The sequence below is a fragment of the Mytilus galloprovincialis genome, chromosome 2 (assembly GCF_965363235.1).
Source record: "Mytilus galloprovincialis chromosome 2, xbMytGall1.hap1.1, whole genome shotgun sequence".
NCBI classification, from domain to species: domain Eukaryota; kingdom Metazoa; phylum Mollusca; class Bivalvia; order Mytilida; family Mytilidae; genus Mytilus; species Mytilus galloprovincialis.
In genome coordinates, this window is record NC_134839.1 from 33,073,920 (window position 1) to 33,099,119 (window position 25,200).

A 25,200-nucleotide genomic window follows, 5' to 3' on the forward strand; every position below is an offset into this window, starting at 1 on the left:
TTTGATAATGCGAACTGTGATAGAAACGATGGAATGATCGGGCTGATTAAAATGCTGGTAAAGAATGTCGTTCGCATTGAGGTTAATTTCTGATCTATGACCGCATATACGTTTGTTTAGCCTTCCTTTCGTTTCACCAACGTATACCAATCCGCAGAGGTTGCACTCTAATCCGAAGACGAAATTTATCGATTTACAATTCAGAACATCGTAACTTTTGGTAAAATATTATTTCTTCGTTAAATTGCTAATGAATTTAGCATCTGTTGTTAAAATTTCACAATTTTTGCAGCCTTTGGTCTCAGACAACTTTATAAGAATTGACTTGCTTCTAACATGACTAAACCAAACTGATTTGATCTGCTTAAATTTTTTATATAGGCTATATCAACTATCAAGATTAAGAAATTTATATATTTAGGATACAGAAATTTATTTGATAATGGCTATATCTTACCACTAGTTTATTATGTGTGTAAAGTGTGAAGTAGTTGTAGTAATGAGGGCTTAACTATGATATTAGAATACTACTAGATATAGAACCTCTCGCTCTTACTCAAATTCAAAAACACACTTAATGACCGTTGCTCCATCGTATCTTACAAGCAAGTTTCATTGTGTTTCAGACAAAAAAAAAACATATTTATTAAAATATTACTGTTTAAGAAAACCTCATTATCCCCAAAACTAAAATTGTTTTAAAAATCTTTGATGTTTTCCGGACCATTCTTGTGGAACAATTTGCCAATGTCATGTTTCCAAATACAGGTACTTAACTGCAAATATCACAGCCGTAAATCAATACAAATTTCCCTTCAGTATCAAACAAATTGACAGTTTATTGACATGCTATCTACCGTTCTTTCAATGTCAAAAATATCTTGTCGATATAAAAAAGATGATGTGGTATGATTGCCAATGAGATAATTTTACTCAAATGACCAAATGAAACAGAAATTAGGTTTGTTTCTGCTGGATGCTGATAGCGCTTGGCTTTCATGAATCATTTTTAGCAAAACATTCAAAAAAATACTGAATGCTTTTACATTTCTATGTCCGAAGTAGCAATTTGATATATGCATGTTGTCGGCTTACACCACATGAACAGTCGAAATTTTGGTCTTGTCTACATTTAGTTTGAACTTTGGTTCCAAAGCATTACGACATGATTTTATCCACATCGTCGGTGCAAAAAGTGTGTTCCGGCAAACCAGTATCATGCATAGATCCATTGCCATTTATTTGTGGTTCTTTCAGATTATATTTCTGTCTACTGTACATTACTATTAATGTGCTAGTCCGTCATAATAAAATACAGTAAACATATCGTTTATTAAAATAATTTCTATTTATGGTCGAAAACAAAAAAGGTTTTTCCCATATCTATTTTATTCTATTTTTTCTGACTTTAAATAGATAAACCCGAACATCACATCTACCATGAGGTCGGCATACCTCATTGTTTTCTTATGTTATTGATAATGAAAACAGAAAATGTGTCAAAGAGACACACAAACAAACAACAACGACATGGGCGCAAGTTTCTTCCCAAGGCTGTCCGTGGGTTTTCAACAAAGCAAAAAAAAAAAAAAAAAAAGCCTGCATCAGGTAACTATATTACATCACTGGTTTAGTTTTTCTCTACAATCCGGCAATTATTTCAGCCGGAGGCAATATTTCCAAAGTATTCATATTTTTCACGTTGATATATTTCTTTCAAAACTTACATTATAATGTACATGCAAACTATGTAAAAAGTTACATAATTGATTTATATTCACTTGATTAATTTCTGACTTGCATTTTTGTCTATTTTCTTCCAAGCTGTCACTTAGTATGAATATAAACTAAAACTTTGTAAATATCCTTTTTCATTTGATGTACACAAGGAATAGAAATGCAAATACTGGTAGGTTTATTTTGACATTATTATTTGTATGTATTTTTACTGATACTGCTACTAAACTGTCATTTTTTTCTGTATTCTGCAATTCCTTTTGGTGGTAACGACTTAATACCATAAAATGGACAGTTGTCTTTTATGTTTAAAATTAATATGAAAATGAAATAAAAATTCGTGAAAGTGGATAACCGCACGACAACCGATTACACAAGACCAGTCGACAGTGAATGCACAAATTCCGATAGAATTGACATTACAGTACATGTATCTAGATAAGAAAACTTGTATTTTAAAGTTATGATCACATGCAAACCAACGGTTATCATAAGTTTTCCATCGTTATTTAAGTAACGAAAATATCTAGCCAGTAACACACCAATCAAAAGAATTATTAATACGGCTAATAAAATCTGCGTTTTCATTCTCTGTCCTCGGGATCCCAAACAAATAGGAAACCTCAAACAGTTTTATAAATAAAGGCAACAGTAGTATACCGCTGTTCAAACTCATAAATCCATGGACAAAAAACAAAATCGGGGTAACAAACTAAAACTGAGGGAAACGCATAAATATAAGAGGAGAACAACGACACAACACTACAATGTAACTAACACACACAGAAACGGACCAAGCATCAGACAAAATCCCACGAGAATAACAAATATAACATCAAAACCAAACACATGAATTTGGGATAGACAAGTACCGTGACACGTCTTATCGCAATGTCAATTTACACTCAAAAATAAGAGAAAACAAACGACGCAACGTTAAATTGTAACACACACAGAAACGAGCTATAATATAACAATGGCCATATTATAAAATGGCCATATTATAAAATCTACCTGAAATGTCTAATAAATGGTTCTTGTTACTGCATTTCGTTGTAATACTAATGAACTTTGATTGTGTGTAAACCATTTTACTAGTATTTGTTTGTTCTAGACGAAATCTAGTAAAAATAACAGTACATTTAGCTGGTAATTGCTTCAACGCGGAATTATATTTACGGTTCGGACTAGGTCTTCATGCAATGCCTTTTTGGGTCTCAACAATGTATCCTGTGTTACTTGCATTGATATAAACAATGGCATAACACGACAAATCAAAATTCAATCTTTTAAAACTGATAGGAAAATGTTATCTTTTGATGAACGATTTTTATGTAAACAAACTGACTGACGTGTTGTATAAAAAGGTATGTTATGTTAAATGTTCGAAAAGCGGTATACTACTGTTGCCTTGATAGCCTTGTGAAATAACATTTAATTACTATACTATATATAAAAATATTAATTTTCGCGAACCATTTAGGTCACGGAAATTCCAAAATATGGCATCAGTAAGCAATACTAATGAACTTTGATTGTGTGTAAACCATTTTACTAGTATTTGTTTGTTCTAGACGAAATCTAGTAAAAATAACAGTACATTTAGCTGGTAATTGCTTCAACGCGGAATTATATTTACGGTTCGGACTAGGTCTTCATGCAATGCCTTTTTGGGTCTCAACAATGTATCCTGTGTTACTTGCATTGATATAAACAATGGCATAACACGACAAATCAAAATTCAATCTTTTAAAACTGATAGGAAAATGTTATCTTTTGATGAACGATTTTTATGTAAACAAACTGACTGACGTGTTGTATAAAAAGGTATGTTATGTTAAATGTTCGAAAAGCGGTATACTACTGTTGCCTTGATAGCCTTGTGAAATAACATTTAATTACTATACTATATATAAAAATATTAATTTTCGCGAACCATTTAGGTCACGGAAATTCCAAAATATGGCATCAGTAAGGAGAGTTGTGCAAATAATGTGAATACACAGAACCCCCATCCAAATTATCTCCAGCTAAAAGTATTCATCTTTTTCTATTTTATATGTACTAACAATGTTCCATTTTTCTATAATTTCGATTAAAATATTCCAAAATCTGAGTAAAATTAGATAGAATGCCCCAAATAAACATTGTCTGATTGGTTGAAGTACTGTGGCGTCGATGCTTAGCATAATAAGCCTCGATGTAAAGCACACGCTTCACAGGAAGAAGGAGAGTTTTACAAATAATGTGAATACACAGATCCTCCATCCTATTTTTATTTTGATGGAAATGTTGCAGTGTTCATCATTTCTGTTTTGATTCTGCTCACAAAATTCCATTTTTTCTATAATTCCGATTTAGATATGTGGAACCCGCAATAAAAATAGATGGCCTCAATCACGTGGTTTCAATGATTTAATAGCAACGCAAAAAATTCCATTAATCATGTTGTACTTTGTTACCAATCGGAACTACTCGGCCTTTCTGGTTGCACGAAGTGAATAGCCGAGTAGTTCCGATTGACGATTGTTACATAAGCCGAATCACACATACGATCTTTGCTCTCAAATGTAGTTCTTGGTGAAGTATACAGGTAACTTCGTTTACGAAAATTTATACACACCTTTTCATTAACATATTATCAGACTTTTGCATATTCACGTTTTTTTATGCTGAACTGTAGTCGAATTCAATTCTATACATATTTTTTTTACGTGAAGCAATAGGAGTAAGAATATTTTTTCGCGCCAATTTAAGCAGTTTCATCACGAAGAACAAAATTATTTATTGTTATTTTCGTGAAATTTTAGTCATATAGTTTATCAATTAGAGAATTTTTTGTAAGTATTACTTATTCATGTTAAGGTTCTACTGATGTGCTTCTCTAGACCTTTTTGACGGTCCGTTTTATCCCATTTATCTCAATACTATCTCCGATGACAGAAATGTCAACTCGACCTATTCGTGTCGAAAGTGAAAATCCATCTATTTGATGAAATAATTTTTTCTTCAACGGTTCATGCATTATTTTTGTATTATTTGATAACCAATCACATTCACGTTGCATGTTTGCATGAAAATGGTTATGTATTGGTGAATTGTAAGGGCGATGCAACATGCGAGGTCAGTGCGCGATCACGTGACATTATTATTTGTAAACAAACATGCTCCCCGTGTAACACGTGTCTGGATTATCCTTTCAAAGTGTTGTGAATTTTTCAATCACTATTTTATGATATATTTCTTTTTGTTTTTAGGTTTGCATATTAGTAGTCCAAGTGAATTAGACATAGTTCTGAGTCGTGTGTGTTTTTTTTTTTATTGAATTAGAAGGTAAGTCTACAAAAGTTATATTTAACTTAAGTTTAAAAAGATGACTCCACTTTCACTCTATATTTAAAACCCGCATACTAATTTAAACAGCATTTGCTCTGCTTGAATGTTAATTTGCCCCTTCCCCGTCATTTCCCAGTGACGGATCCAGGAATTTTCATATGTGGGGGCCCACTGACTGACCTAAGAGGGGGCCCGCTCCAGTCACGCTTCAGTGATTCCTTATATAAGCAACCAAATTTTTTCCCAAAAAGGGGGGGCCGGGCCCCCCTCTAAATCCGCCTCTGTTTCCCTTTTAAATTTGCGCAAAAGTCATACTTTCAGTCCATTTCGTTAACGGCTGATTAGTGATTTTACCATCTTAACTGCAATTTTCATATTGAACACATTTGACCATTCAGTATGAGTTCCCAAGTTTTTGACTTATATGAAGGAGGCTTTAGGTCATGTTTTCCTAAACACCTTATTGCTATTTGTCTGTCTGGATTGTTATACCCATAAAATCAGATAGTGATGAATATGCAAGTTTTCAACAATCCCAGAAAATACACCTTATTGCTATTTAGTCCAATCTGGCAAAACCAGTCACATGTAAAACTTCCTGTTTGGGTCATGCGGCTGAAAATAGAGGTTTTTCAGTAGAGAGCTGAGGGAGGAAAAACTTTAGAAAGCGATTATCAAGAAACTTTAATATAGTATGATCCACTTTTTTCGAAATTAAATTGAAGTAAAAATTATTTTGTTTTAAGTATTTACGGTAAGTTAAAAGGGTTTTCATTAAAAAGTATTGTTAACATACTATATAGTAAAAAATCATTTCTGTAGATCACCGAAAGGGGAAGTGGTCTAGAACACAGTATTATTTTATTTAGGGGGTTCACTATACACGAAAATTTTTATTAGTCTTCACTTCAAGGTAAATCGAGCAAATTTTATTAAATAAGGCTTTTTACAGTTTTTTTACTTTACTACGGGCTCATAAGGATCTTAAATCTGATTTTATTGCTGTGTCCACAATAGACACAGCAATATTATTCTACGTATTTCACCTGTATCGGTTTGGACAATTCCATGGACTATTCCATACACACACCATTATGCTTAAGGGGTTTTCATATGTCATGTCAAGATGATATAGGCTATTTACCGTTGTTTGCCACAAAAAAAAATCTGGTAAAGTCACTTTTCTGAAAAACCAATATAAATATAGTTAACATATTTATATATTTAATCTAACTGTGTTCATTGACCCGAATGTTTTAATGACAACACACACCGAAAATTCGTTTTGGTCTATTCCATGACATTTGCGCGGGAAATATTCATCAGAGACTTAATTTTAATGGACGTTCATTTGGAAAATTTTACTTTAATGGACGTTCATTTGGAAAATTTTACTATCTATTTTATGTGAACAATTGTCATATGTGTTTGTGTTTCGTACATTTAAAGGATCAACGTTATTTAAATTCCGTATATCTTCATTTGACATCAGGTTGGTACGTATTTAGTCTCTTCTCTAGTCTATAATCTAAACTGAAGGCCGCGAAGAAACACATGTCATGATGACACGTGCTGCACAATCCCACACATTTCAACGGACAAAAAAGTTACTATTGAATAGACTTTATCAGCTGTTTATAGTCATCTATATGCATTTCATCCCCTACTGTCAGTCATGATAACACTGGCATTAACAGCGGAAACCGTGTATTCTAATGCAATTATTTTGTATCCATGGTTCTGATTGGATGACAGTAAGCGTAAAATTCTTTATCTCCTTGTCTGTAACTAAGGAAGCCGACATTTTGAATTGCTAAATTTATTGACATGTAGTTTCTACAATAATAAGCTAAAAAACTCACATGTTGCACCTAAAAATCTTCTTTTTATCAAATTTTATTACATTCTGAAGCGGCACAGAATCGAGAAAACGCCCGGTGTTTATGTTTGACGCCGGAAGCATACATATGACGTCACCTAGTGTAGGGACCAAAGAAGATAACATCTTTTCGCGGAATTTTCTTTAATGAACGTTTAAGACTGAAATAATGATTGAAATTCAATTATGAACTCGATTTGAATTAGAATAGAGATAACTGTATTGTATTTGAAGCTTTGCGGACGTCCATCGGTAGTTTTACTGTCGCAAATTTAGTTTACCTGGCGACGGGGACAACACACACCAAAAATTCGTTTTGGTCTATTCCATGACATTTGCGCGGGAAATATTCATCAGAGACTTATTTTAAATGGACGTTCATTTGGAAAATTTTACTTTAATGGACGTTCATTTGGAAAATTTTACTATCTATTTTATGTGAACAATTGTCATATGTGTTTGTGTTTCGTACATTTAAAGGATCAACGTTATTTAAATTCCGTATATCTTCATTTGACATCAGGTTGGTACGTATTTAGTCTCTTCTCTAGTCTATAATCTAAACTGAAGGCCTCGAAGAAACACATGTCATGATGACACGTGCTGCACAATCCCACACATTTCAACGAACAAAAAAGTTACTATTGAATAGACTTTATCAGCTGTTTATAGTCATCTATATGCATTTCATCCCCTACTGTCAGTCATGATAACACTGGCATTAACAGCGGAAACCGTGTATTCTAATGCAATTATTTTGTATCCATGGTTCTGATTGGATGACAGTAAGCGTAAAATTCTTTATCTCCTTGTCTGTAACTAAGGAAGCCGACATTTTGAATTGCTAAATTTATTGACATGTAGTTTCTACAATAATAAGCTAAAAAACTCACATGTTGCACCTAAAAATCTTCTTTTTATCAAATTTTATTACATTCTGAAGCGGCACAGAATCCAGAAAACGCCCGGTGTTTATGTTTGACGCCGGAAGCATACATATGACGTCACCTAGTGTAGGGACCAAAGAAGATAACATCTTTTCGCGGAATTTTCTTTAATGAACGTTTAAGACTGAAATAATGATTGAAATTCAATTATGAACTCGATTTGAATTAGAATAGAGATAACTGTATTGTATTTGAAGCTTTGCGGACGTCCATCGGTAGTTTTACTGTCGATGGACGTCCTTAAAGCTTCAAATACAATACAGTTATCGCTTAATTCGCGAATTCTGTCTTTTGCCTGGACGATTCCATACAACATTGTATATTAGGGGTTTACATTATGGACGATTCCATATAACATTGTAGTTCAGGGGTTGTTTACATGTTTAGTTGTATCTGGTATCTTATGAAAACGATGTACATTATTTCTACATATTTGTATATGTTGAAGGAAACAGCTCAATTTCATGATAATTTGGTATACAGAAACATGACATAAGTTTTTTCTACAATTTTGGTTTGTATAAATGACCTACATTACAGCCCTGAAATTATTGGTGCATTTAATGAGGGGGGATAGGAGGGGTTTACTCTTTAACAGATTTACTGTACGCATGTAAATACTGGTGGAGGATATTCAGTGTATTTTTATACACCGTACTCAGCTGGGTTTGCCTTGATTGGAAGAATATATTTACAGACAGCTACAAATGTATTGTATAGATGAAGCAGCTGTATTTAGACTTGGCATTTTAATACCTGGGAATTCCCAAAATACAATGCTGACATGGAATTTACCATCAATTTGGAATATTAAAGCATGATATAGTCATACTGTCATACACATCAATATTTCTTTATTTTAACCAATATTTATTTATAAATGCAGTAGCGGATCCAGGAATTTCCATAATTGGGGGCCCACTGACTGACATAAGAGGGGGCCCGCTCCAGTCACGCTTCAGTGATTCCCTATATAAGCAACCAAATTTTTTCCCAAAAAGGGGGGGCCCTGAAAAGGGGGGCCCTGGCCCCCCCTTAATCCGCCTCTGAAATGCAAAGAGTATGAAATGTATAGTTTAGCAATGATTGTGTATATCCCTCCTGTAAATGTGCTTTAAATTTTGATGTATCTATTTGGTATTATTCATTTATTTAAAAACATGATTTTATCATATTTTACAGAAACGTATCCTACAATTGTCATTTTTGTTTTGTTTATCTGTCTGTTATGGTGTGATAAAATGGCAGCTCATAAATTGCCATGTTCAGTCATGCAGTGGACTTACTGAAATAAGTGATTTTTAAATCACTTTTTTTAGTAAAAAAATCAATTTGCAAGGTTTAGTCACAAATTGGGATTTTGTAGTTTTTCAAAACTTAAAACAAATAGATTTAAATGATATTTTTTATTTAGTACATGTACATTTAAAAAAAAAAACACTTTTTGCTACTTATAAGTAGCAAGGTGTATGCCTTTGATGCTATCATTTAGCTAAAAATTCTATTTTAGTTGAAAAAATGCTATAATAATGGCTTTACATATTGAACTGATACTTTTTTAAATGATTTTTCCCAGCAATGGGAGTATTTTTCCTGTGAAGTTCAAGGCTTCATCTTTCAGATTTTGTAATAAAATTTTACTGTTTGCGAAAAAAATATTCACTGTTTAGGGTTGTTGAAATTAGGTCTTACATAGTTGATGCGTATCCGATCTGTGATTTGTATATATTTCAATGGTGCTCTCGGTAAGGCCAAAAAAATATGTTTGTTTACGGGTACCTGACAGATCCTATTTTGAGAACCCACCCTAAGCCATTTTATTACCGTCGTAAGAAATAATCCAATCATTATAAATAGGGGAGCTCTCGCCCCATGGACAACTCGGACCATGCAAGACGAACCACACAATTCAAAATCATGGCGCAAAAAATAATAAAAAGAAAATATTTACCTACATGTACCTACCTACCCTACATATTTTGATGATGTAACCTTAAACAGACATGTTAGTTTTCTCGTTTGAATTGTTTTACAATTTGTCTTATCAGGGCCTTTTATAGCTGACTGGGGTATGGGCTTTGCTCAATGTAACATGTACAACAATCAAACATCAACCCACAATAAACTGAATGTAATTGAAAGACATCTAGAGGTTGATATCAGAGACGGATTTAGGGGGGGCGGGCCCCTGCTATTTGAGAAAAAATTTGGTTGCTTATATAGGGAATCACTGAATCGTGACTGGAGCGAGCCCCCTCTTAGGTCAGTCAGTGGGCCCCCACTTTAGAAAATTTCTGGATCAGCCACTGGATATACAGTATCAAACAGAAGATAAAAAAGGGAACAATATGGTGAATTTTAAAGATTAATATTATTTCATGTACATGCATTTGAAATATTTAAGATATATTGTTTCTATTTTTTTAGTTCTAGGTTCCACGTTGACCTAGCTTCCATTTTAGAAAACTGTGATTTAAATGCTAGTCTATTAGAGGGATATTTCCTTTTCATTGGTTGTAGATATGGAATCTTATTTTACCATGAAGTCAGATTTGAAAATGACTTTGGGAATGAAGATATCGTAAAGACTGAATGTCAGTTTTAGTCATATATGTACTTTATAATTTTAGTCTTGCATGTACATAATTATGTGTACATATATCACTGATTCAGTGGCAATGGTAAATAGACACTGACAAGTCTTAGATAATATTTTATAGTTTTGAATGTTTTGTCCGTTGACTAAAATTAGGTGGAGGTTTGTGTGTTCTTATTTCCAACAGATTTAAACTCAACACATATCAATATGTGCATGAAGCAAATTGATAGTTGCTAGATAAATGATTTTACCACAAGAAAGTTTTAACCTGTGTATATATACTTAAAATATGATAAAAAAAAATCATGTCTTTTTCAGGACTCTGAATCCAACCATGTAGTTAAAATATGATAAAAAAAATCATGTCTTTTTCAGGACTTCTGAATCCAACCATGTAGTATGGAATGTTTTTGAGATGTGGTTTTGGTCGATGGATGTTAATGAAGGACCTGTAGTACAAAGTATATCACTGAATTTAGCTCTTTGTCTAAGTGTATTATTGAATACTTTGCTTTGAGCTCAGTTCATTGTTATGCAAATCATTCTTTGTGAAATAAAGATTTGACAGAAAACTCTCATGTACAAGGATTTTTCAAAGTAGTATCACCTCTATTTACAATGTAAGTATTAGGGAGATAAAAGCATTCTATTTTGATTTGAACCAAACATATTATAAAAAAAAGAACAAATTTACCCGAGAATGCTTAGTACTACCACTACTAGCAATATGATGCTAGGTTGTTTTAATACATCTGTACTAGCTGCCTACTGATGACTCGGTTCTGAGTGTAAATGGTCCTTCAACTATGCGGGGAAAATTATAAGGCATATCTAGGCTTATCAATTTCTAAAACAATATTTCATTGTACATGTTTGAAATTTTTAAACAACCACAGAAATTTTTGCAGTTGAAATATATGTAGGTATCCTGTCTTTGTCGTCCCAAGACGGATGGTTTCCAGATAATAATTTCAGTATAAGTAAAAAGGAAGCCTTAAAATTATAACATACTGTGGATTCATTTATTTTCGTGGGTACCAATTTTCGTGGATTAAAGAAAATTTGCATTTTCGTGGATATTTAATTTCGTGGTTTTGTCGAAGTCTGCATACTAGCCTATAGAAAATTTGTTAATCGTTGAACATTTAATTTCGTGGTAAGACTCTACCCACGAAAGCCACGAAAATTGGTATCCAAAGAATAATTATGAATCCACAGTAATATTTATAATCATAAAAGGAAGCTTGGGATTGTTTTTGGGGGGGGGGGGGTTATATATATAGTCCCTAAGGTTTAGGAATAAGGGTTTCAAAGGTGACCAAAACAAGCATTAATCTAGTGTCTGTACAAAAAGTCGTGTATAAGTATTTCAATTGTTCTGAAATTGTACCATAATATTGAATACCATAAGTAGAAGGTTGAGGTCTATTTTGTGGGTTATGGGGCAAACAGTCTAGGATTTAAGGGCTAAAAACAAACATTTTTGTAGATTCCAGACAATAAATTGGAGTTATTTCTTTGTCCAGAATGGTTGTTGAATTACCTAAGACCAATGCTTTATGAAATCTTCTTTAAAAATTGGAGTTTAGATTTCTCTGTCCAGAATAGTAGTTGAATCAACTTAAAAAAATGCTATACATGTATATACAATATACAATGCAAAATTCACTTTACTACCAACTGATAAATTTAAGCAGTCTTTAATAGCCATTTAGTGATTACAAGCACTTTGATTATCATTCTAGGGTTATGCCCTTTCACAAATGGAAAAATTTCTCAAGTTTGTCTCAACTAAATTTAGTGAAATATGTATATAATGCTTATTACCTCTAAACTCAGTTTAAGTTCAATTTTTGGCAGCTTCACTTTATGTACCTTTTTAACGTTATATGCTAGCGGGGGCATCATCACCATGACTGTATGACATTTATATTTTAATACTTTATGTTTTATTAAAATGAGTAGTTGAATAATTATTGTTGCAAACTCCATTAGAAATTTGATTTGAGATCATTTTTATACGACCGCAAAAATTGAAAACTTTTTGGTTGTACATTGGTATCACGTTGGCGTCATCGTCTTCATCCAAAGACATTTGGTTTTCGCACTCTAACTTAAGTAAAAGTCAATAGAAATATATGAAATTTAGACACAAGGTTTATGACCATGAAAGGAAGGCTGGGATTGATTTTGGGTATTTTGGTCGTGACAGTTTAGGAATAAGGGCCCAAATTAGCATTGTTCATGGTTTTTGCTCTATAACTCAAGTATTAGTAAACAGAAATTTTTGATATTTTAACATACCCGTAAGGTCTATGGCCACACAAGGAGGGTTGGAATAGATTTTGGTTGTTTAAGTCCCAACAGTATAGGATTTAGGAACCAAAAACAGGTCCCAAATAAGGCCACGGTTTTTTAATTTGATGGTTTACGGATTTTCCCCATGAAAAAGTCGGGTCGGTCGGTCGGGGAAAAAAAAAAGAAAAAAAATCATCTTTGAAGACAGAAAAATATGCAAAATCAATATATATTTCACCTTTCTAACAATATGTTTGTTATGCTATTTTATCATCATTTCTTAAATTTTAGTTCGATGAAATATTATTGCTCAAATGTTATAAACATCGCATGACATTGTCTAATAAATTACAGTAAAAAAAGGGGGGTGCACGGACAAAGACGAAATTAAATCGTCATATCAGAAACAAGAAAAATAAATTCGCGTAGCTCTTTATCAATTCCAGAAAACTTGGAGAATAATGATCTTCAAGCACGAAAACTGATAAAGAAAAAAATGTAAAAACGTCGTACGAAAATAAGTTTCAACACACGTGTTAAAAACCTAATAGACTCGTCCACTGGAAAACAAGATTATCGGGTTAATCTGTTGTCTCGCATTCCCGTTTTTTATCCAAATGGACGATAATTTTTTTATTATCTATGTCAGAAGCAAGAAAATTCCAAATGATTTGTTAATATTCAGTACTTCAACTTGATGCCTTTACCCTGTCCACATTTGGACAAGTCTATTTCTATGAGATGATGATCTTACGGACTGATGACAAATAATGGAAACGAACTTATTGTGTAATTGGTTTTAAAAACAAGTTTCGTTCCGCAATATTATTTGTGCAAACGACATTTCAAGGTCAGTTATAATTGATTTGTCTATTTTTAGAAACGTAAACTGGAAGTTTTATTTTTTCACAACAGAAAGTGTTATCAATTTTGTTAGTGATTAATGCATTTCATTTCATAAAAAAAAATTATTTAATTATTTTTCAGGGATAATGCATTTGTTAGGGTCGGCGGGAATAAAAAAGCATGAAAAGTCAATTTTATTTTTATTCTGGAAATCGGAAAAATCGGGTCGGCGGATCCGTAAACCAACAAATTAAAAAATCCTGGCCTAAGCATTTTTCTTGGGTTTTTTAACAATACCTTTAGCATAAGTTAATAGAAATCTTTAAAGGTTTATGACCACAAAAGGAAGGTTTGGATTATTTTTGGGAGTTTTGGTCCCAAGGAATAAGGGGCCAAAATTAAACTTTGTTTGCTTTCATCAAAAAAATGAATTATTGTGCTTCTTTGATATGCCAAATCTAACCGTGTAAAGATTCTTAATTTTTGGTCCTGTTTTTAAATTGATCTACATTAAGGTCCAGAGGGTCCAAAATTAAACTTAGTTTGATTTTAACAAAAATTGAATTTTTGGGGTTCTTTGATATGGTGAGTCTTAACATGTACTTAGATTTTTGATTATGGGCCCAGTTTTCAAGTTGGTCCCAATCGGGGTCAAAAATTATTATACCAACTATTGTGCAATACATGTAGCAAGAAATTTTCAATTGCACAGTATTCTGCAATAGCAAGAAATCTTTAATTGCACAGAATTGTTCAATAGCAAGAAATGTTCAATTGCACAGTATTGCACAATAGCATGAAATCTCCAATTGCACAGTATTGTGCAATAGCAAGAAATTTTTAATTGCATTGTATTGCACAATAGCAAGAAATATTTAATTGCACAATAGCAAGAAATTTTCAATTGCACAGTATTGCCAATAACCAGGAATATTCAATTGCACAGTATTGTCCCGTTTTCAAATTGGTCTACATTAAGATCCAAAGGGACAAAAATTGAACTTTGTTTCATTTCAACAAAAATTGAATATATGGGGTTCTTCAATATGCCGAATCTAACCGTGTATTTAGATTTTTAATATTTGGGCCCGGTTATCAAATTGGTCCACATGGAGGTCTAAAGGGTCTAAAATTAAACATTATTTGATTTCATCAAAAATTGAATTCTTTGGGTTCTATGATATTCTGAATTAAACCATGTATTTAGATTTTGGATATTGGACCAAAATAGGTAAATGTCCAATTTAAAATTTTTAAGTTGAAGTTTTTTAATAGACCACATTCAATCTGTGTCAGAAACCTATGTTGTGTCAACTATTTAACCACAATCTAAATTCAGAGCTGTATCCAGCTTGAATGTTGTGTCCAGTCGTATAAAGCTGTGGAGTATCTGTCCCATTCATTTGTTATTTCTTAATTTGTGTGAATTAACATTGTTACAGTAAATGTTAATTATTACACTTGCATACCACAACAAATACTGTATTGGTACATGTATCGCTTATATTTGTATCCATATAACAAAACAAAAAATGAAAAGGAATAATTTTGCAATACCTTTTGAGTACTAAATAGCTTTTTAGGTATTTAGACATATTAAGACTTATTAAGTAGATGTTGATGATATCTGCTTCAAATTCGATCAGATTACTTTTGGAGCAGTTATGAGTCTTTGAAGCATGCTCACAAAGGTTCTTTTGGTGAAATCATTTTTATATTGGTCAAAATTTGTCTTTGCTTCGACCAGCTTTGGAGGAGATATAAAGAATTGATATAAATCAGCACAGAGGTTTACTTCCTATCTTATTTAGCCCCAATAATCATGTCAGACATAAGCCATTGTCATTACTTAAAACCAATAAATGTATTCTAATCTGAGGAAGAAATTCGACATTTTAACAAAAAAAATTACTAATGATACTGACGATCCACCACAAAGTAATGTCAATAGAACCATACCAATAGTAAGCAAATACATATAAAAAAAGATGAGGTATGATTGCCAATGAGACAATGCTCCACAAGAGACCAAATCGACACAGAAATTAACAATTGCTCTCCCAGCTACAAAACGTATCCAAAACCAAAGATGTAGAACATGTTCTATCATAATCATTTGGTAACTAATGTAATTACTGTCTCCCCATGTCTGTATTGAACATAAAAAAATATCAAATAAATAACACTCCATGCTCAGATCGGTTGTCACCGTGCAACACAGTTATTAACACCATATAGGAAAAACATAGAACTTTATTGTCATTAGACACTGTCAAACATCCAAACATACTATCCACACTCATCTGTGTCCACACTTGTATAAGTATAAAAATAATAAATCTATAGATTAATGCAATGATAGTGCTTCTTTAATCGGTCTTTTACAGTTATATTGGCTTTATCGTGTTAATAATAATCATGAGTTATTTTACATCGGATATATTATTCACAGAACTGTGAAAATATTCTACTTTGATAAATTCATTCTGGTTTAGACCTTGTATCTGCTTTGGTATTGAACAGGAATATGTTCCTTAAAGGCTGCATTGAACAACATCCGTAACATGTTCCTTGTTGAATAAAATTGAGAATGGAAATGGGTAATGTGCCAAAGAGACAACAGCCCGACCATAGAGCAGACAACAGCAAGAGGTCATCAACAGGTCTTCAATGCAACGAGAAATTCTCGCATCTGAAGGCGTCCTACAACTGGCCCCTAAACAAATATATACTGGTTCAGTGATAATGAACACCATACTAAACTCCAAATTGTACACAAGAAACTAAAAGTTAAAATAATACAAGACTAACAAAGGTCAGAGGCTCCTGACTTGGGACAGGCGCAAAAATGCGGTGGGGTTAAATATATTTTTGATCCGTGCTGCTTGTGATGGTCGTATATAAAAACTAGATATTTAAACCCAATCATTCCTTCTTAAATTATGATTGATCGTATTTGCAACTTATCCCCGTGCGCCGCCCCCTAAAAAAAGCAGTCGGAATACAAACAGTGGCAGATACAGAAATGTTCATAAAGAGGCAAGATTTGTTTTAATTAATTTTCTAACTTGGGATGTAACAGACAATACTGAGCGCCTTCATTGCCTATATGATATCTCGTGATATATATAAATTATACATAAAAACTATTACTTGATTGATCGCATTCCCAACTAATCCCCGTGCGCCCCCCCCCCCCTAAAAAAAAACCCATTCGGAATATAAGCAGTGGCAGATCCAGAAATGTTCATAAAGAGGCAAGGGGCGGTGCCAGTCATGTTCGAGTGATTCCCAAAGTAATCAATCAAATGGTTTTTTTTCACAAAATGGGGGGGGGGGGGGGATATGGGGTCGTTCCCACTTAATCCGCCTCTGGAAATGAAGATAAAAGTATTTCAAAACGTTATAGAATATACTACTTTCATATCCACAAACTCCGCTTTATAAGAAAATAAACGGCTGTGTATCATTGATTTATTTTGTGAATACACATATAGTGTTTACATATTTTATCTATAAGTAACTGGACCTTCATTAATGAGTTTCGTCCAGAACACCTATCTATAGATTGACTGGTCTATGATGAGCGAACGGGTTAAACTCCGCCCAGTCAAGTAAAATAAATTAAGTAATATGCGTCGAGGTTTTTTGTGTGTCATTCTTGTGTAATTGAACTTGCGCTTACGACACGCCATGCATTCAGCCTTGATTTTATTTTCATATTCCGAATTAATTGGCACGGGATTGACCTAATATTGTTTACCAAACGGGGTTAGGCACTATCGGCAATCTTCATCAGCTAAATAAACATTTTGAACTTGTCAACAATTTCATACACAGTTTCTCCAGCATGATCAGTTTAAGAAATGTCAATAGCCCAAACAACCTAACCTAATCTTTCCAAAATTACTGAATTTAATTAGAATCGGATTGTATTGCTTTCAGATTTCCATTTGTATTCTTGATCTTTATCTTTTTGTTAACTGGGGATGTAACAGACAAAGCTGAGCGCCTTGTTTGCCTATATGATATCTCGAAGAGAAACAATTAATACAGAACCCAAGAAGAATTGGAATAGGAAAGTCCCTTCAAGTTATCAAACGACAAAGTCAATATCTCAAACACATTAAACGAAAAGATACGAAAACAACTATCATAACCATGACTTTATAGTCTTCAGTGCTTAACTAAAAGTAAAATCACAAAAATACTGAACTTTGAGGAAAATTCAAAACGGAAAGTCCCTAATCAAATGTCAAAATGAAATGATAAAACACATCAAACCAATGGAAAACAACTGTCATATTCCTGACTTGGTACAGGCATTTTCAAATGTAGAAAATGATGGATTGAACCTGGTTTTTTTTAGCGTTAAACCTCTCACTTGTATGACAGTCGCATCAAATAGTCAAAATATGGTTACAGCAGTCATCACTGTGTTACAATCTCAAAACAAACAAACATTTACAAAAAAAAAAAAAAAAAGCATCTATCAAATTAAAAAACACATTCATTGTTTCACGTGTTTGGCGTCAGAAAAATGGATATGTCCTATAGGAAGAAATTTTGTCGTTTAATGGATGCTCAAAAAAAATTATAATTTTACATGGGGAATGGTGGTGTGCAAGATTAAAAAGCAAAAGTTATGTTAGAATTAATGTCGGAAACAGGCCTAGATTTGAAATTATCCATAAGTTCTTTAGAATCCATATATGGTTAATACCACTACGCAAGTAAAATAATTTTGTCGTTCAAAGTATTATTAAATTTATAATAGAACAAAAACAAGACGTTTTGGGGAAGTTGGTTCAAAGGTGGTGCCTGTCCAGCAGCAGATGACAACAGTGCACGTTTAGTTCAGTGTTTTGGAGATTTCGGATGTGGTATAAGTAACAACGATGTTTGTTGTCATAATCGTGATACGAAAACCTCGTACTGCCACACACCTTAAATATAAATAAATATAAAAATATTCCTACTGCTCAGTATTAAAGGCCATACGGTAACATATAGTTGATAATATCTACGTAATACTCTCTCTGATGGATATATGTCTCATTAAGAAATATTCCACATCTTTTTATTTTATAGTTATGAATATTTATAATAAATCATTTTTGATAACTTCACGAGGATGTGTGTCCTTGTTAGAGCTTTCTCCGTCGTTAAATTTTGATTCATGGGGCCCTTTATAGTTTTTTGTTCGATGTGAGCCAAGGCTGCGTGTTGAAGGCCGTTCATTGACCTATAAAAGTTTACTTTTATAAATTGTTATTTGGATGGAGAGTTGTCTCATTGGCACCCACACCACATCTTCCTATATCTATCTATATATTGCCGTAACAGTATTTAGAACATTTTTTTTACAAAGTCTACTTCTATTACCACTTTTAATTTGAAGTCTCCATCCAACAATATCAGAATAGCATTCCCCAGAACAGAACCAACTGTTTGTAGATAGACAACAGATCAAACATCTTATCTTCTTCGTCACGGAAATGCTCGTACGGAGGAGTTCCTGTAGGTACAATATTTATAAAGACGACTTAAGATATTTTCACTGTGCAGGGAACAAATTCAATTTCGATAATTCTGTCGCTGTTGATTACAGAGGCTAACAGCTAAATGTCCTATGATATGAAAAATGCGATCCATTGCAAATGAGAGGTTCGGGGTTATGCTCATCGATACATTTTGCTTTGTCGATATAATGTACGTTAATGCATATTATTGTATAGCAATATAATATTCCCCACAGAAAGTAACCAAAAGTTAGCGTGCAATAAATTCTAATATTGCACTAGTGCAATAAATCTTCAAAATTCATGACGTCATCAACGACAAAATCTTAGTTTAAACAAGTTTTTACTTTTAAATATTATATTGCTATACAATAAAAGGGTTATTTGACTCCATTTGGAGAACAGCTTTATTATATAAAATTTTGTCCCAGGGTATCGGCAGTAAAATGTATCAAGTAATAAAAAATATGTATTCAACCACTAAATCTTCAATAAAGATTAATAATAAACTCACTAACTGGTTTGAAGTAACTAGAGGGGTAAGACAAGGGGATTCTTTAAGTCACACCCTATTCAATATTTTCATAAATGATCTACCTCAAATTTTTAAACAGGATGACTGTGATCCCTTGAAAATAGAACAGACAAATATTGGAAGCCTCCTATTTGCTGATGATATTTTGATAATGTCTGAAACTAAAGAGGGTCTTCAGTCAAGTTTAAACCATTTGTCTCAATACTGTGATAAATGGCAGTTAACTGTAAATTGTAAAAAAACTAAAACTATGATTTTAAGCACAAGTAACAATAGGAAAAATCTTAACCATTCTTTTAATTATAATGGTGATAAATTAGAGCAAATGGAAAAGTTTAAATTTCTTGGTAATATCATTAGTCAGAATGGAAATCTTATTCATTCAGCACAAGAATTAGCCAAAAAATCTATGAAAGTAATGTATTCTATAAAAACATATTGTAATTCGATTCATCAGACTCCTGTTAATTTGTCAAACCATTTATTTAACTCTCTCGTCAGACCAATATTAACTTATAACAGTGAAATATGGTATATGGATGCATACTCATCCTTTTATAAAGCTTCAATTAAAGGAGATAAAAATAACAAAAAAGTAGATACTCTAAATTTCATTGACAAAAGTCCACCTGATAAAGTACTAAATAAATTTAATAAGTTAACTTTAGGAGTAAAAAAATGCTCTTGCAATATAGCGGCTCGATCTGAATTAGGCAGCTACCCTATTGATTGCTTTATAAAAAGACAAACTCTTCTTTTTCATGATAGACTATTAAGGGAAGAAACTAGTCCCTTACTAAAAGAGACACTAAATTTGGCAAAAACTTTACATAATGCAGGTATTTATTCTTGGTACTCCTATGTAAATCATGTCAGAAGTCAAAATGATTTAGAAATTGTTAACCAAAATAAGGATAAAAATAATAGGCTAATATACAAACAAAATCTAGAAAACTCCTATGAAAATTTATATAATGATAAAATTTTAAATTTACAAGAGAATAGCAAACTCCAACTTTTTAAAAAAATAAAGAAAAGCTATAACTTTGAACCATACCTACTTTCTCAAAACTTTGAATATAGACAACTAATTTCTAAATTTCGAATAAGTGACCACTGCTTATTAATAGAAACTGGAAGATACAGGAAAATTCCCAGAGATTTAAGACTATGTACACATTGTGATGTACTAGATGATGAGTTTCATTTCTTTTTTAAATGTAAAATAAATGAACAATTAAGAAAAGAATTTTTAAATGAAAATAAATATAATAACTTAAATGATATAGATAAATTAAAACATATTCTCAATCCTGAAACAAAACAGGACACTTGCAAATTAGGCTCCTTTTTAAAAAAGTCACTAAGACTGAGGGCAGGGAGTCCTTGATATAATTTGAATCTCTTATATATATATATATATATATATTGATTTAAAAAAAAAGACAAATTATAGTTCAAAGTGTGTCCATTGTTTATTTTCATTGTTTTATGTAAACTGTATATTATGTATAATGTTTTAAGCCATTGGTCCATATGGGCGTAAAGTGCTTTTCAATAAAGTTTAATTTAATTTTAAAGTTATTGCATGAATATTGGGGAATATTGTCCCTCGTAGAACATATATTGCACTCGCAAGCTCGTGCAATATAAAGTTCTACTCGGGACAATATTCCCCAATATTCATGCAATAACCATATATTATTGAATCATTTCTAACAGAGAGTAACCAAAAGTTAGCGTGCAATAAATTCCAATATTGCACTAGTGCAATAAATCGTCAAAATTCATGACGTCATCAACGATAAAATCTTAGGTTAAACTAATTTTTACTTTCAAATATTATATTGTTATACAATAAATGGGTTATTGCATGAATATTGGGGAATATTGTCCCTCGTAGAACATATATTGCACTCGCAAGTTCGTGCAATATAAAATTCTACTCGGGACAATATCCCCCAATATTCATTCAATAACCCTATAATATCGATCTGTAGTATCAAAATCCCAGCATAACATGCATATCGGATATCCATTTCCCAACTAACTCGGTTTTCAAGATCTTGCAGCTACTACTCAGACTTTATAAAACGTTACCAGTTTATAGGCTGAAATGTGATGATGAAATTTAGAATTGAAACAGGGAATGTGTCAGAGAGACAACAACTCTACCAAAGAGCCGAAAACAGCCCAAGGCAACTATTGGGACTTCAACACAGCGAGAAAAATTCACGTAGACGGGCTTCATCTTACCCATAAACAAAAATGTGTACTAGTTAAGCAAACATTAACGTCACACAAAACTCCGAAACATGTAAATGAGTAAATTATTAAAAATAACTAACAAATGTCGGATCCAAGGTTATTTCAAAGAATGACTAGGCCTTTTTCTAATACTGTTCATCGAATGATACCAAGACTTTGTCTCCAAACTGTTGACCTATGCACATTAAATTGAGTCGCAAGGTCAGCATCACTCATTCCGGCCTCAACTATCTCATTCGCTCTCTAGCGTTCTTTTAAAAATTATGAGCCGTTTTCATTTCTGTTATTCAAGGTATTTGGCATCCTGGTGATAGCATAATAGGTTTTCTGCACAAATCACAGTTTGACCGGAAGCAAATGGGAAGATTAAATCAACAATGCATAAAAAAAATTTTAGAACAGAAATTTAAAAACAAAAAGTGTTTTTATAATCTATTTTTGCTCAGTTTATGTCACACATGTTTTTTTAATTACAATCCGATAATCCTTTTCACGAAGGCAATATTTATAGAACAAACAAATTCTTTAACGTGTTCATAGCCGGATCAATAATATTTACTTCAAAACTTACATTATATTTACTATGCAAACCATGTACAATGTTGCGTAATTGATCTATAATCAGGTGATGAGTTACTTTCTTTTCATTTTTTCTTGTGGTTTCTCAAGCTGTCATCTATTATAAATGCAAACCAAACCTTCATAAAGGTCATTTTTCAACTGATGAATACAAGGAATAGAAATGAAAATACTGGTAGGTCTATAATGTTATTATTATTATCAGAATTATTTTTGTTTTCTGCTATTACTTACAATGTTGTTTTTCTTTTTCTCCAGCTTTCATGTGTTTTACATTTGTTTTGGTGAAATTATATTCTTACGACTGCAATAGTTCTCCCCCACTACTATTGTATCTTGACATAAGCACATTCTGCGACTTTTTATTTCAGATTTTAGCGGTTGCCTTCGTTGTCTTTGCTGGTGTAAATTGCAGTAATTACAGAAATCCGTACATAGTGAATCTTCAACAAACCATGTGCAGGGTATATTCATTTAGAATGTTTGAAATTCTACGAACAATAAATTAATGGGGTCAGATTTTTAAATGCTAATTTTGTAAAGTTCCAACAATTTATAGAAATGAAAAAGAGGCTAAATATACAATGTGCATATTCATAAACTGAAAAGAATCTGCACAACGCTATGTCAAAAATAAACCATGCATTAAAGGAAAAACTTCGAAGAGACTCCCAAGTCCTCATAACACTACATATAAATCAAAGACCGAGCAATATAAACTCCTCCAAAATCCTATGGTTATCTGGAAGGGTAAGCAGATCCTGATCACCATGTGGCACCCGTCATGCTGCTCTTAGAAGTGCAATTCGGTGATGACATATTAGAGGAAAAACAGGGCGGGATTAATTTCTGATAATTAGGGTATATCCATAATCGCGTTATACACATATATTTCATATAAGTCACCCAACTAGTGATTACGTTCGTTAAACGTTCGTCGAAAGGATAACCTAAAAGTTACAATTGGAACCTTTGGGTCAATTGCTTTGTTTGTAAGAAGCAACCTTCTATCAAAAAAAGCACCATTGGAAATGCAAGCTCTGGAATATCGTATTATCTTTATGGTATAATTCGTGTGCATGCGCAGCTGTAATGCATATTTATAAACCAAAAGATTAAATCGGCTTAACAACATTATGACGATATCGATGTACATAGAATATGAAGGAGTTTTCTTTATAACCATTTATTTGTTAATCTTTTTTTATTGCTGCAGGGTAAACAATGTGGATTTGAACAAGTATGCGAAATCAAGACAGCGCGGTGTTATAGAAAACCATGTACTTATGAAACCTACTGTGCCCCAAGTAAGTGTCTGAATAAGTTTAAATATTTTGTTTTGGGTGCGGTTTACTACACCGATCTCAAGTTAATTTCTTAGGAGTTAAACAATATAACGTAACATCTCGAAGACTACGTACCAGGCATACAGAATAAACCAACAGAGAACTACAAGAAATATCATAAAGATTTTGATACACAAGTTGACGCTGCTTACCTTTCTGTATGGCTTCAATGAACATTTCAATCATACAGTTCGACTCTTAGCATGTTGCCGACGGCAAATTAAGGTATAAATCCACTAGTCCATGAGGAATGGTCAATGCCTAACGGTGTCTATTTTCATCGTAAAATTACATTACCATACAAATGCTTAAAGAGTTCATTTGTTAACAAATTCTTTTTTCTTTTCATAAATTTCCAGCATGGGGAAGTTTATCCAAGGGTGGTTCCTGTCCAGCAGCAGACGACAGTAGTGTCAGTACAATTCGGTGCGTTGGAGATTTCGGATGTGGTATAAGTAACAACGATGTTTGCTGTCATAATCGTAATACGAAAACCTCGTACTGCCACACACCTTAAATCTTAATAAAAATGAACATCATATATACCATGTATATATAGTTTTATAGCTTACTATTGCCCAGTGTTAAAGGTCAATTGTTGCCGCTAACATCTAAGTCATGTGGTCTCTGATTAAGAATCAGGAAACATCTCTTCATTTTATAGTCAACAATATTTATGATGAATAATGTCAAACAATTATTTCTGCATTATAATTATTTTTCCTTTTACTTACAAATATTAAGGAATTTTATCAGAATATCAGAATATCACACCAAAAGAGCAGGCCCAAATCAGCTTAATGAATTATTCATGAAACTAAACATGTACAATTTTCCTATTTACTTTACCCCATATATAATATATGGTATCACTATTCCCTACAATGTAATGTAGAAATTGAATATTTTTTATCACGACACGCGAAGTTTTGTCCTGCTGAGATCTTCTTACTTTGTTCAATTGTCATGCATGGAGATCCCTGATGTCCAATAAATCCTACTTGTAACATAGTCTTATTTCTTGACCTCCAAAATAGAAGATTTATCTTCAAATTGTGTACACTCACTTTGAAAAGATTGAATAGTGTATTGTGTTTTACTTGAGTAGCACTATCCAACCAACTGCTGAAGTTACCTAATTGACAACTTTCGAGTTCTATGCTTTATCGTCAAAAACGTTAGTTTTAGTTAACATCATTCGTGCGTTTAGGGGCATCGTCACTTCCGTTCCCATGTTAAGCGAGTGGTTGGAAAACTATGATTCTTTATTGCACAAATTATTCGGCAAATTGAATACCCATAATTGAC

General features: G+C 32.7%; 1 long non-coding RNA gene across 2 annotated transcripts; it reads left to right on the forward strand.

Annotated features, from left to right (window-relative positions):
- Positions 1 to 1,887: 1,887 nt before the first annotated feature.
- Positions 1,888 to 24,444, forward strand: LOC143063414 (uncharacterized). 2 transcript variants are annotated; one of them, XR_012975000.1, is made up of 4 exons: positions 1,888 to 1,909; positions 22,918 to 23,010; positions 23,763 to 23,853; positions 24,252 to 24,444. It is a non-coding gene; the product is annotated as an uncharacterized LOC143063414 (long non-coding RNA). The 2 variants fall into 2 exon arrangements; XR_012974999.1 differs by lacking the exon at positions 1,888 to 1,909 and adding an exon at positions 22,583 to 22,721.
- The last annotated feature ends 756 nt before the right edge of the window (positions 24,445 to 25,200 follow it).